Source organism: Hypomesus transpacificus, chromosome 12 (genome assembly GCF_021917145.1).
Source record: "Hypomesus transpacificus isolate Combined female chromosome 12, fHypTra1, whole genome shotgun sequence".
NCBI lineage: Eukaryota > Metazoa > Chordata > Actinopteri > Osmeriformes > Osmeridae > Hypomesus > Hypomesus transpacificus.
The window spans coordinates 8,809,136-8,822,502 of NC_061071.1; the positions used below are offsets into that span (position 1 = coordinate 8,809,136).

Below are 13,367 nucleotides of genomic sequence, written 5' to 3' on the forward strand. Positions count from 1 at the left end.
GGAGGCCAGGTGACAGTTGGATAGGTGGAGGGGAGTACTAGGTGTGAGTGGGCTAAGAGGGGTCATGCTTACTTTCAGCGCTGGAGCAGAACATGACCGATTCCTGCTGTTCCAACACGTCCAACAACAGTCCTTCCCCATACAAGGCCTAAATTAGATAGCAGTTCTCCTTTAGAGTTACGCAACCGTGAGGTTGGTTAACAGAATATCCATCCCTGAGAAAGAGAGTGTGGGAGTGCATACCCAGTAGCATACCCCTGAACTGTTTTGTATCCTCTGGCGGTCTTCCATTTGAGACTCCCTCAGATGTGTAGATTCACCGAAACAGTGGGATGAGGACCCAGGGTCTTTCAGCGCTGCGGAGTACTAATGGACATCTAGCAGAGCGATGGGCGAGTCTTTTATTCCATTTCTGATCTCAGTTTACATTTACATTTACATTTAGTCATTTAGCAGACGCTCTTATCCAGAGCGACTTACAGTAAGTACAGGGACATTCCCCCCGAGGCAAGTAGGGTGAAGTGCCTTGCCCAAGGACACAACATCATTTGGCACAGCGGGGAGTCGATCCGGCAACCTTCTGATTACTAGCCCGACTCCCTCACCGCTTAGCCATCTGACTCCCAATTAATCAACACATTAACCCCTGAACAGGCTGTAACCCTTAAGCCCCACTAACTCTACATTACATTTACACTTAGTCATTTAGCAGACGCTCTTATCCAGAGCGACTTACAGTAAGTACAGGGACATTCCCCCGAGGCAAGTAGGGTAAAGTGCCTTGCCCAAGGACACAACATAATTTGGCTCGGCCGGGAATCGAACTGGCGACCTTTAGACTACTAGCCCGATTCCCTAACCGCTCAGCCACTTGACACCCCTGTTGTTGTAACCCTTTGTTGAGCCGTGCTGTACAAAACAAGTGGATCCATATCCACAAGGGCCCTGACGTTGTTCGACATTGTAATGGAGATAAGACCATTTTTAAATGTGGCCGGTATTGTGTGGGTTTTTATCTTTGTGGCAGTTAGAGTGAAGAATATCTAGGCATCATGCTATTTCCATTATAAGTATGCTTGGCAACAGTTTACATGAAGGCTACATTAACTACCATGTAACTGTAGAACAATATCACAGCAAACTGTGTTATGAAAACACAATCTTCAACTGCCCCTTTACAGCCCCCACTTACCCCTAAACCACCCTTTCTACTACAGCTGTCACTGCATTGTACTGTGACTATGCTGGTGTTACTACTCGTCAAACATGTTCATCATGTACACAACTCCATGTTTCTTCATCAGTAGAGTTAGGTTGGTAGGGGGCCATTTGAACCTCCATCCTTGTGTATTTTCACAAAACACAATTCACCACACAAAACACAACTTTTCTTTTTGAGTCGTTGAAAAATATGGTAGTCCTTAAAAGCCTGCCTCAAACACTGAAAGCATAGCAGGTGTTTCCAGCGGCATAGCATTTACAGCTGAACGAGCCAGTGACAGGAGACTGCAGATCGAAGCTGGTTGTATGTAGCGTGTTAACAATGACGCTCCTGCCCCTGCGGAGCAAGCAGGGAGCAACAAGCCTTCTTACATGTCATGTGGGGCCGAGCGAGTGACGGACAACTGAGGGAACAAGAGAGGGCAGCGCAGAACTGACAGCTGCACGCGCGCTGAAGGAGCGCTGTCCTTGCGGAGACCGACGGGGACTTGGAACGTCGCCAATTCCGCTGGTTTGCTTAACAAAGTAAACCGCAAGCAACGAAACATGCAAAACCAGAAAGAAAAACCGATGTGGGAATGTTTGCTCATCATTGTCACCTGTGTTAATATACTTTATCTGATCTCTCACAACGCCACAGACTTAGCATAGGCAAATAGGCTTATTGTTGGTTTACGTGTGTTATCTAGGTCCACGTTTTAGTTTCCAGTATTGTTGACCTTGTTGCTTGGGGTGAAATGAAACCAAGTGCACATCAAGTAGATGGGACATATTTGAACCTGTCTTAGTATCAGTCTGTTAACGTGTCATAGCTCAGGGTATCTTCTGTCGTGTCTGCTAACAGGGCTTCCTGTGTTGCCATGCTAACCCACTGATTGCCAGTCTATTCATGAATGTCATACACGTCAACGCAGAACATATGCTACTGGCACAATGACTCTTAATTTCTCCGCCCTGGTCCATTCCCTCCAAATTGCAACCAAGGTTGACATTTTCTATTCTGTGTCTCATTTGCAGGACGAGAATTGCTAGTTGTCATCTGATTCAAATGCCTCATCACTGTTTGCGGTGATTTGAATGCCAAAAGCTCGCGCTGCCAGTGAAACGGCGCGTGATGAAGTCACCTAGCATTTACCCGGCAGATGCTAATGGTTGGCATGTGTTAACATCCAGGGACACTCACAAAGAAAACCACTTTCCATTAGCCAAAATTGAATTATCCAGTAACGTGTTGTTGTCGTTTTTTTTTTTTACTTGGACAAGTAAACAGATTTAATTTTTTAGGCTTAGTTGTTTTTCAATGCATAAATTACTATTGTATTTATCGCTGTCTTATCGGTATTCCCCCGACTCCCCAAACGGTGTGTGAAACATTAGTCAACTGCGGAAGTGTAATTGAATTCATGGCACAATGGTCATTTTCAAATCAAAGCAAATTTATATTTGTGTTCCACGTTTCACACAGGGATGCAATACATTGTGCTTTACAACAAACTAAGAAATGTTGTCATATATTTTATACTCATAATTATAGAGCAGATCATGTAATCTGATGTACATATGTCTCTACCTTCTACCCTATCTCTCCATCTCTCTTCCACTCTATTGCTCTCCTGCGCAGACCACAGAATGGAATCTCTCCTTGATCTTCCCGTCTCACCCATTGTCAGTCTCTCTCTTTCTTACTCCTTCAATCTCCCTCATTTCTCACTCTCATTTTCTGGAGTACTTTAAAAAATGCAGTGTCTCTCTCTCCGTCTATGTCTCTCTCTATGAGTATGCTCATGTATTCGTTTTCCAAAGGTCATCTCATCAGACCAACAAACTTGAGTCCCAACCACATCCTCCAGTTGTCTTTGTCTGATTTACAAAACACTGTAGTTTGGAAATGGTAAACCCTCCCTAGCCCATGTTCTGCTCCTTCACAGAACAGGTAATGAAACCTGACTCAAGGTTTTTCAAAAGGAAAATATAAATTCCTGTTGATGTTCTTGGAGTTCCTGTCCTCTGGCTAACCTGATTGTTCTCTGAGTTGTGCGCTGCAGCGCGTGGGTTATGGAAAAGAAGAAAAGAACAAAAAAAAGAGAAAACATCTGAAGGGATCTCAGTAGTAGTAAATTATTTTACCCGTTCACTTTGTGCTTCTGTGATGCATTGTGGGTTGTTTAAGTGGCATGGTAGCCCCCTCCCCCTTTCTCCATTTCCCCCTCACACTCCCTGACTACTGAAACACTGTATTAGGTGGGAGACATTGAAGCAGATCGACCTGGGCTCTGAGGTGACTGAGTGAAGCGCAGCCACACTGCAGTGTTGAAGCAGGAGGCTTAGGTCATACATCATTTTTTCTTCATGGACATAAAGATGCACTCAGCCCCCTTGAAGTAAAACAGATCTTGGTGTAGACAGACACGGAAGGCTTGACCCTGCAATGCTACTATACACGTCTGCACTTTGCTGTGGACATACAAAAGGGATGTACGCATTTGACAGTCTGTTTCATGTTGTAAACTCTGGTCACATAAGAACTGATCTACATGGTTATGTAATTATACGCCCCTCTTTGAGTCAGCATTGTGTTTCTCCATTGTCTGACCAGTCGTAACGCGTCTAATTCATTCAGTTGGGATATACTTGGTGTGTTTTTTGAAGGCTTGGAAGAGGCTCCTCTCTTCACAGAGTAGAGACATATTTTTAAACATCCTCACCTGGAGTCTTGGTGTCTGTTTCTCTGTGTTTGTTCCATTATCACACCAACACCTTGACTCTTATGGACGGATTTTATTAGCCTTGAGGTGAAATGCAACAGATGGCAGTTTTTGTCTCCGCTATCTTTGTGAAATAGAACAGACAGCAGTTGGCAGGCTGTGTTGGCTATCTGGAGAATATTTTATCACCTGTCGATATAATAAAGTTATATTGAGACCAGATAATGAATTATGCAAACAGAAGCAGCCGTAAACACACGTAGCATGCATCCCTGGCGACCCCAAAACACACACACAGACACGCGCTTCAGCTTGGCAGCCAACTTCCACAAAACGAGATGAAATTACAATGAAAGATGGAAAGCTAATGAAAAACTACATAAAAAAACAAGGTTATAAAGAATTGAAGGAAAACAATAGTCTGTTTGGAACACGGCCTCTATCTCATAGTTCATTTCTCCCAGGGGCATGAAAACATCGAGTTATTAACACACAGTTGGTGGGTGTTTCAATGCAGACAAAAAAACTACCAATCAAGACAAGCCAGTAATTAATTATTAACAAAAAAACTGTTGTAGATGGACAGTTATATTGTTGAACGTGTGTTTTAAAGTGAAGTTTCAAAATCTCAAGTAGATGTTAAATACAATATAAACATGACGTACAGACCCTTTAGCGCATACACTGCACTGTTTGTCCAAAATCCCCCAGTCATTTATAGTAACCAGATACTTGCTTCTCCTTATAGGGTGAGATTTGACACGATTTCACCATATACATGTCGCATGTATACACACACACACACACACCTACACATTTACACAAACGATGATGTCATTACTTCCTGCTCATTTACAAATTTCCAAGCCCAGAACATTGGCAGATGTTGAACACATCACGCACACACACACACACACACACACACACACACACACACCCACACACACACACACACACACACACACACACACACACACACACTTCCTTGCCATCCTCGGCTCCCTCCCTCCCCTCCCTTCCTCTCTCACTATCCTCCTTGCCAGCCCAACATTTACACGTCTATGCTGTGAGTCACTTTAAATACTTTTGTCTTGTTTTGAATCAAACCTTGAATGCTACAAAAACACGACGACTATTTGGATGTCAAGATAATGATCTGATTGCTTGGGCCAGCTGTGTTACATAGTGTGTATTTGTGAAGGTGTGACTGTGTGTCTTATGTGGTAGTGCTCTCTCACAGTTTTAGGGCATGACCTCTGCTTGCTACGTCCCCCATGTAAGAGCCACATGTTAACGCCTGGAGATGTTATGACAGGTGATTTTGTTTTTGACTTCTCACTCTGACTACAAGATTCATTAAAGCCACCCAGCAATCCAAGTCTGGTCAGAATGAATACAACACATGCCTAATTTAACTTAACAAAATATTCAAAACAATCTGTAACATGGCGTCAACCAATCCTAGAATAGAAACATTTATCATACTTATACTTGACAAGTTGTATCTCTGTAATGAGGGCTAATGTGAAATAATGCATCAGACTGGGTGGGTTGACATTTACTGAAGGAAAGACATTTGCTCTGGATACAGCATGTCTTCATCCTGCTGCTGTCAGACTGTTCCAGTCATATTATACTCAAATGGCAAAAGTGCTGAAGAAAATGAATGTAATTAGGAACCACTAACAAGCACTGTTTGTGTGAGAGAGAGATGGAGTGAGTGGAGTGCTTATATGTTTGTGTGTGTACAGGTTATTGTGTGTGTGTGTGTGTGTGTGAAAGACAGAGAGAAAGAAGTGAGAGAAACACGTCCTAGCGACATCTATTGATAAAGGGTTACTAATTTCTAGTCATTATTTCATAATTGTTCTCTGTGGTACGGTTACCTTCCTGACTGTGGAATGGCGGTACAGCACTTGGTTTCTGTGTGTGTATGAATCTGTGTTTCTATAGGTGTGTGTGTGTATTTGTTTCCCAACTTGCTTCACAGGAAACCAGCCTCAGAAGACCTGTGCTGTGAGGCAACAATGCGAGTTATTGTACCTCTTTGTGCCATCTTCACCAAACACTGCAATGAGGAAGATTTCTGTGTACCTTCACAATCATGTAACTCCATCTAACTGACTCTGGCAAACTCACAGTAGCAGTAGAGAGAGCTCACCACGAAGCGAACATGCAGGATTTTCTTTTCCTCTAAGATGTTTGAAGGAAAATCAGAGTCCTTGTTGAACAGGGAGGGAAGCTGTTAGCTTTTCCCTTCTTTCTTTGACTGCGTGTTCTCTCACCAAACCACTACCGACAGGTTCCCCTTTTCATGTTTGAGGAGGAGAAAACGAGATGGCAACGCTTGACCTTTCCCAGAACACGTCCTGAAAGTGATATGTGATTTGAATGTGTCAAAGAGAAAGGGAACGGTTGGAGGGGTGGGGGTGGATTGGAAATGGAGAAAGTGTGTATATGCGAGTGCGTGAGAGAAAGAGACGTTTTGGAGAGAGATTGAGAGACAGAAAGAGATAGAGGGTATGTGTGTGTGTGTGAGAGAAAGAGACAGAGACAGAGAGACAAAGGTTGAGAGAGAATGATAGACACACAGAAAGAGAAAGCAAGACAGAGAACGGGATGTAATAAGATGGAGGCAAGAAAGAAAGATGAAGGGAAGAGAAGGAGGAAGAGAAGAGGGAGATTAAGGAAAAAGGGTGAGAATAGAAGGGGATATCTTTTGCTCACGCTGTCTGAAACATCAATCCACCAAGGGCATCTTTATTGATCACACAAGGTGTCAATCACTCTACTACATAGACTATTTATGAATGGAGTGTTGCCTCTCAAATACTAAGTGGGAAAAGCCATAGATAGCCAGCCGATTGAAATTACACCTTTAAAAGTTAAACTGGGAAATTATTAATGTCCTTGAATATTTTCTTGTTTTCAGTGTCTCTGCTTGACACGTAAGATCAAATACTGCCCAGGACAGGATCAATACCGGCTCACGTCATGCCTCACCAGGTACACCTTCACTTTGTATTTTTTTCAACATCCAAACTTGATGATTCATGCACAAAGCCTTTTATATTTCAGTCAAGTACAACCTTTCTTAACAGTAGTGCATTCGCGGATTTCTATTCAAGTCAATGAGTGGACGACTGTTCTGTACAGTTGACACCTCCCCAAGCGTGAACAACACCCCAACAGAACCTCGTAGCTGTCTGTGAGATTGTGAAGCTGCTCATGACTTTGTCCCCTGACAGCAGCCTGTGTGTCTGAAGCTGGACTGTTGCTGTGATCCCCATCATGTGCCGGGTCACCACAAGTCCTCACAGACACATAGCTGGTCAGGTGGCTGAGTGGTTAGGGAATCTGGCTGGTAATCAGAAGGTTGCCGGTTCGATTCCCGGACGTGTTAAAATTATGTTGTGTCCTCAGGCACTTCACCCTACTTGCCTCGGTGGGAATGTCCCTGTATTTATTGTAAGTCGCTCTGGATAAGAGCGTCTGCTAAACGACTAAATGTAATGTAAAATGTGGTCTCGGCAAATGGCTCAAAATTCCTCTGAGTGCTGAGTTAGCTAGCGCAGGCATGGTGTGTGCGATGATGAAAACACTGAGGGGTGTTGCAGAGAGAAATGCTAGGTCTGATTCTTCATCTCCCCACTCAAGAGAGACCCTAGCCTCTTTCAGCAGTGTTCAGAGAGGACAACATATTGGGCCTTGGGTGTATGTTTGTTTTCAAATGTGGGACAGCTTTTTTAAATTACTGAGGATTCAACTGTCAAGTATGATTTTCTTAATAAATGGACAGATTTGCAATTTTCAATGTAATCCTACACACGCATAATAAAACCTACACTATTTTCCTGGTCACCCATCATCCCTGAGGTAAACTACATGTTCAAGGCCGCTTTCTATCTAAAACCAGGTGTGTACAGTAAGCATATGACAGCAATTGTGGGCCCCTAAACGCAAAAGTTAAAACCACAAGCCAACACAATAGACATTCTCGCCATTAAAGCAGAGGAGTCTCCTTCTGTTGTTCCCACTCTATAGAACGTCACGGCCCGTAACGTTCCATGAGGTTTGTCCGGGGTGTGTGGGGGGGTGTCACGGCAGGACATGCAAAGTGTTTCGTACTTCATTAACTCTCAGTGCTGAACCCCAGCAGCTGTGAGAGAGCCTCCTTCACCTAGGCTTCTGCCTGGGGAGCTCCTGCTGCTAACTCAATCACTGTCCTCCCTCTATGACTAACACGCACGCACGAGCCAACACACACACACGCGCGCGCGTGCAAAACACTGCCAAGCAGGCACAATGTAAACATACACACACACACAGACATGGATGACACAGGCACACTTGCGACACAAATGCAAGACACACACACACACACAGACAGATGCAATACAGGTGACACATACACACATGTGTGCACGCACACTTTGTTTATGAATGTCTGGCCTGCAGTCTTAGTTTCAGGTAAACATCACAAAGGTGGACAGACAACATGGAAAAAGAGTTTAACATCAAACAGTGTGCGCTTGCCAATGGTGCCGTGAAACTGCAGTCACTGTTCACTTCTTTGAAGTGCTGATAGCAACTCCTAGCAACGCTGTTGGCATGGTAATAACATTTCAAACGTAAGGCCTACAATTATTATAAGAAGTCACAAGCCTTCAGAATAAACATGACCTTTATTGCGTGCCAGGATGGATTCTCTTCTTTGTGAAGGTGAGACTGCTTAATTAGTGCACATCTCAGAATAGGGCAATCATAAGGAATTTTTTATTTATTTGATGTTTCTACTCATGCTGAGGAACAATAGCTTTGATATGAAAATAAAACACAATTGACACAGTTGAGGATGCGATTCTCCTTGTCTTTAACTGTATTTTTGTGTGAATCTGATCATCTCTTCTGAATCACATTCAGAAGCCCTGGAGGGGGGTATTCTGTAGTTTATTTTTCTCTCTGTCACACTTTACCTATCTCTCTCTCCCCCTCCCTCTCTCTCTCCATCTCTCTCTCTCCATCTCCCTCTCTCCCTCTCTACCTCCCTCCCACTTTCTCTCTCTCTCCCTGCATAGATGTCGGCAGATTCACTGGAATTTAAATGAAAGAAAAACAAGTCAGAAAATGCAAATACAGCATGCGCTGTACTTATCTCTCAATGTGCCGGCAAATAACTGACTCTTTGTGGAACACCAGTAGCAGGGACATTATGCCAAAGATGGGAAAGTGCTTTCTCTGTGTGTGAATGTGTGTATATATGTGTATGTATGTGTGTGAACATCTATGTGCATACATACATGCTATTTGTGAGTGTGTGTGTGACATAGAAAGGGAGGGCAGATACTACGTGCGTTGTTACGGGCGCCATGCTGTGGGAGTCAGACCTCCATGCGTCACTCCCTCTCCTTACCAGAATGGTGGACCTACCATGCAAGCTGAGGTCCTACCGCTGTGGCCTCGGTTCAAATCCGGCCTGGGCCCTTTGCTCTTTCTCCTCTTTCTCTCTCCCTGCCTTTACTGTCACACTTGACTTCAATCTGTTCAGTAAAGAATGACAAATTCTAGAAATAAATATATATCTTAGAAGAAAACAAAAAAAGTTGAAAAGGATTGAAACATCAGTGTAGTTCAAATGCTGCACAAACATGCAGAGAAGAACATAATTGCCAAGAATCCTTTACTGGCCTTGTACGGCGAGGACTGAAGGAGGTAAACACACAGGTCTGTATAGCATTATTCATGAAGCCAATATCCTTCAGCGTGGAAAAAGTCAATAAGTCAATCAGAGAATCAAACCAAGGTGAAAAAGGTTGATTGACAGAAGGCACTCACACACACCAACACACCATGCACCTAAACACACAGACACACCATGTACACATACACACGTACGCAAATACACTCACACACACCAAACCCACACATAGAAAATGTTCTTGTGAAGCCACAGGGTAGGTCTTGTCCCCTCAGGCCTGTTCTTATGCGCGTGTGTGTGCGAGTGTGTGTGTGTGCGAGTGTGTGTGTGTGTGGGATCACAGAGGTGGCATACACCTCCCCACCTAACCCCAAAGATATAGATATTACCACACTGCATTATTTATCACTGTGGTCAGCAGCTGAGCTGACTTCTTGCGGGAAATTATTTGAAAGCTTCATTTAGCCAGAGATGCAAAGAAACCCTCATAAACCTGAGAGCGTTGTTATCATCCCAGATTGTTGTCTTTCTCCTGCACTTTCATACAGAATACTGAGCGTGGCTTGAAGGTGATCCAGCACAGATATCTGTCTCTCGCCCCTCTCTCTCCCACCCTCTCTCTGTCCACCCTCTCTCTCCACTTTCTCTCTCTTCTCTCCACATACATACACACACACACACACATGCATACACTAAGACAAAGTCAGGCCAACACACGCTCACACCGACAAGTGCAGAACTATGTCTGCCAACCGTTCTTTTTCAGTTGCTCGCTCTCTCCTACAGTAGGCATGCTCTCTCACCCTGTCTCTCGTTCTTCCTCTCCTAACTACACTCTCTCCCTCTCCCTTTCTCCCTCTCTCTCTCTCCCTCTCCTATACGTGAACATACACGGAGACAGACGAGGCAGCCAGCATGTCCTAATGACAGGAGGAGAGTAAGTGTGTGTGTGTGTGTGTTGGGGCATGGGGAGGGGGGGTGGAGGGGGTCCAAGGAGTCACAGCCAGTTCTCATTGACACTGTGGTTCCCAGCAGGGGCTTACCAGACTGGAAGCTGAAGTGACAGATCATCCTCAGACTTCTTCATCCAGATGGAGAGAACGGGGGAGCGGACAGGGAAGGAAGAACTTAGAAGAGGAGAGAAAGAAGGGAGAGAGGTGGAGAGGGAAGGGAGGGAGAGAAAGAGAAGCGATGCCACCACAAGGTCAACTGTGCTAATGGACTGCAGGCCCAGTGGGAGAGGAGTTCCCAGAAGGCCTTGCTCTCACCTCAGACCACCAGGTCTTCATGCCAGAGGAAGCACAGAGCTTTCATCACTATTTGTAAAAAAAATATATATATAAATACTTATATACCATCATATGACATCCATGTGCTATCCTTTCCTATCATCTCTCTCTCCCTGTTTCTGTCTCTTTTGTCAACTACTTCCTTCCACCTTTCTATCTACTTATCTTCAGTACGTGTTTGTACAGAATTCTGATTAATATATTTAATTACTGTAATCTATTTTACCTCATTTGTTCCGGTGTACAATTAATTCATTCGGCCGTGTGGCCTTTTTTTGTGTTGACCTCTAGATGGCACTGTGCACCGTAATTCGCTCTCCGTCGCTTTATGAAGTTGACTGTATTGCAGGACGAATGCACCATACAGGACTCGACGGAGGAACCCAACAAAGATTAGGAATGTGAGCAAGAACATTTTAATTAATTATCATATAATACATTAATTCGTTGATTAATACATTATTTGATTATTTAACGAAGGAAGGAACACACCGAATTAAACATTTAAACAATACCAATAAAGTAGGCTATATTAACACAAATATATTATGCGCATTTGTAGGTTGATGTGGAATCCAACTACTCATGAATTGATAGTATGACTAGGGTTGAAGATTTTTTATTTCATTGTTTTATGTATTAGCCTATTACATGTTGGAGTATGGAAAGTGGACTATGGTCCGATCGGTCTTGGTAGGAAAGCTAAAGAGTTTCAAAAAGATATTTATGGTATTAGGTGTATTACTTTATATATATTTTTTTCCACATATCCAAGAGAGAAGACCACGTAGGCTATGACAACTTTGAATAGTGGAAGCACATGTTCTCCGGTGACATTGAGAGTCCGATAAGTGCGCATTGCAAGACCTATTGTCGAATTTCATTCACGATTGACTTGAAGTTTGTGCATTCTGAATGTGAAAGGATGTAAAAAAATAAAATAAAAAAAAACGCACCTCACATTCTGAATGACTATTTTACGCTATGCGTTCAGCAATGTCCTTGTTCAATTACTGGCTCTTAATCGATGCGCATTGTTCTGTTGTCTTTTTGCTCAGGCTACCTCACTGTTCCTGATCACACGACATAGTTGTATTAACAAATCTATGCACAGAGACGATATAACATATTAAATACACCAGCAACACACATTTAGAAGAGGCCGGTTTTTCCTCTCCATATCCATATTGCCCACACCGACCCGAGGCTTTCGGTTATGCATCTCCGCATCCCCCAGCAGCGCCTCCCGAGCGTTTCATCAGGGACTGTTCTGTCTCGGTAAGTGACGTTAGTTCAAACCAATCATCTCTCAGCTCAGCCCTTCCTCGCGACTGTAATAGAGAAGGAGTCCAATGACGAGAGTAGGGGGCGTCGATGTGGTGTACTTCACCCCCCCCCCCCCCCCCCGTGGGCTAACTCAGAGTTAGTGCAATATATTCAGTTCCAGAAGGAGAGAGTGAGGATAAACGGCGCACACAATTCTTCAGCAAGCAAATGGACTTGATACCGCTTATCACGGATTGAATCAGACTTCTGAAAGTGAGAGCTTTTTGACGTGTTTTTTTTTGTCTTAAAATATATGCCACAATTGGAGACGCTATCTAAACGGATCATATTTGAACTTGACACATAATGGGACAAGCAAGCACCGATCTTGCATTCTACATGGAGGGATTGTGAGCTAAACAGGTTGCCCGGTGCCACTGTTAAGTGCATCTTACATGGAAGATACGGGAGATGCGGAATGACTTTACGGGACCGTTTGTTCTAAGGACCACTCCGTGCCCCACTGATCACCTGGGAGCGTTCGTTATGAAGCTTCATTGACTACCGCAGTTTACTAGGTTATGTGTAGACAGAGCATTGCTCTTCATGGAAGTTTAATGACAAAACGGACTGTGAATTACAAAAAAATATAATTTCACCCCTCGCAGTTTTACTCTGAACTGCGACTGTTTGGGTTGTCAATGGAACCAAACATTTATCGTGTCTGATTTGGACGCATCTAACGTATCGACCGTAGGATATATTTATACTGGAATTATCTTGAATTTTCCTATTGAACAACCAATATAGGGATTGTACTGGAGAAGGCTGGGTTCAACTGCAGCCTGTGAAAACGGCAGACTCATTCGGGTACCCTCACGCGCTAAAAGGGATTTCTTTTGGATACGGTAAGGACATAATATTCCCCTAAATTGACATAGAAATGTAATTGTGCCAATTGCGTCGGTAAACTCGATTTCACTCGTTAGGAGCTCGCACATAGCCTAATTACATTTTATGAATCTTAATCATTTAAGTATGATGAATGCCTTCCACCGGTCTCTCAAGTTAGCCGAGTGCATGTAGCCTAGGAGGCGTTAAAATGAGTCGTTATGGACATAATGTGCAAGGTCTAGGGAGACGGGGATAAGTAAGAGACTTGAATGGCTGCCTTAATGGTTGGTGCAG

General features: G+C 43.6%; 1 protein-coding gene across 2 annotated transcripts in view; it reads left to right on the forward strand.

Annotated features, from left to right (window-relative positions):
- Nucleotides 1-12,373: 12,373 nt before the first annotated feature.
- LOC124474649 (protocadherin-9) overlaps nucleotides 12,374-13,367 on the forward strand; it is an 83,701-nt gene continuing 82,707 nt past the window's right edge. For both annotated transcript variants that reach the window (XM_047031004.1, XM_047031005.1), the window contains exon 1: nucleotides 12,374-13,087. The gene's annotated coding sequence lies outside the window, so the exon portion shown is untranslated. The remainder of the gene's footprint in view (nucleotides 13,088-13,367) is intronic.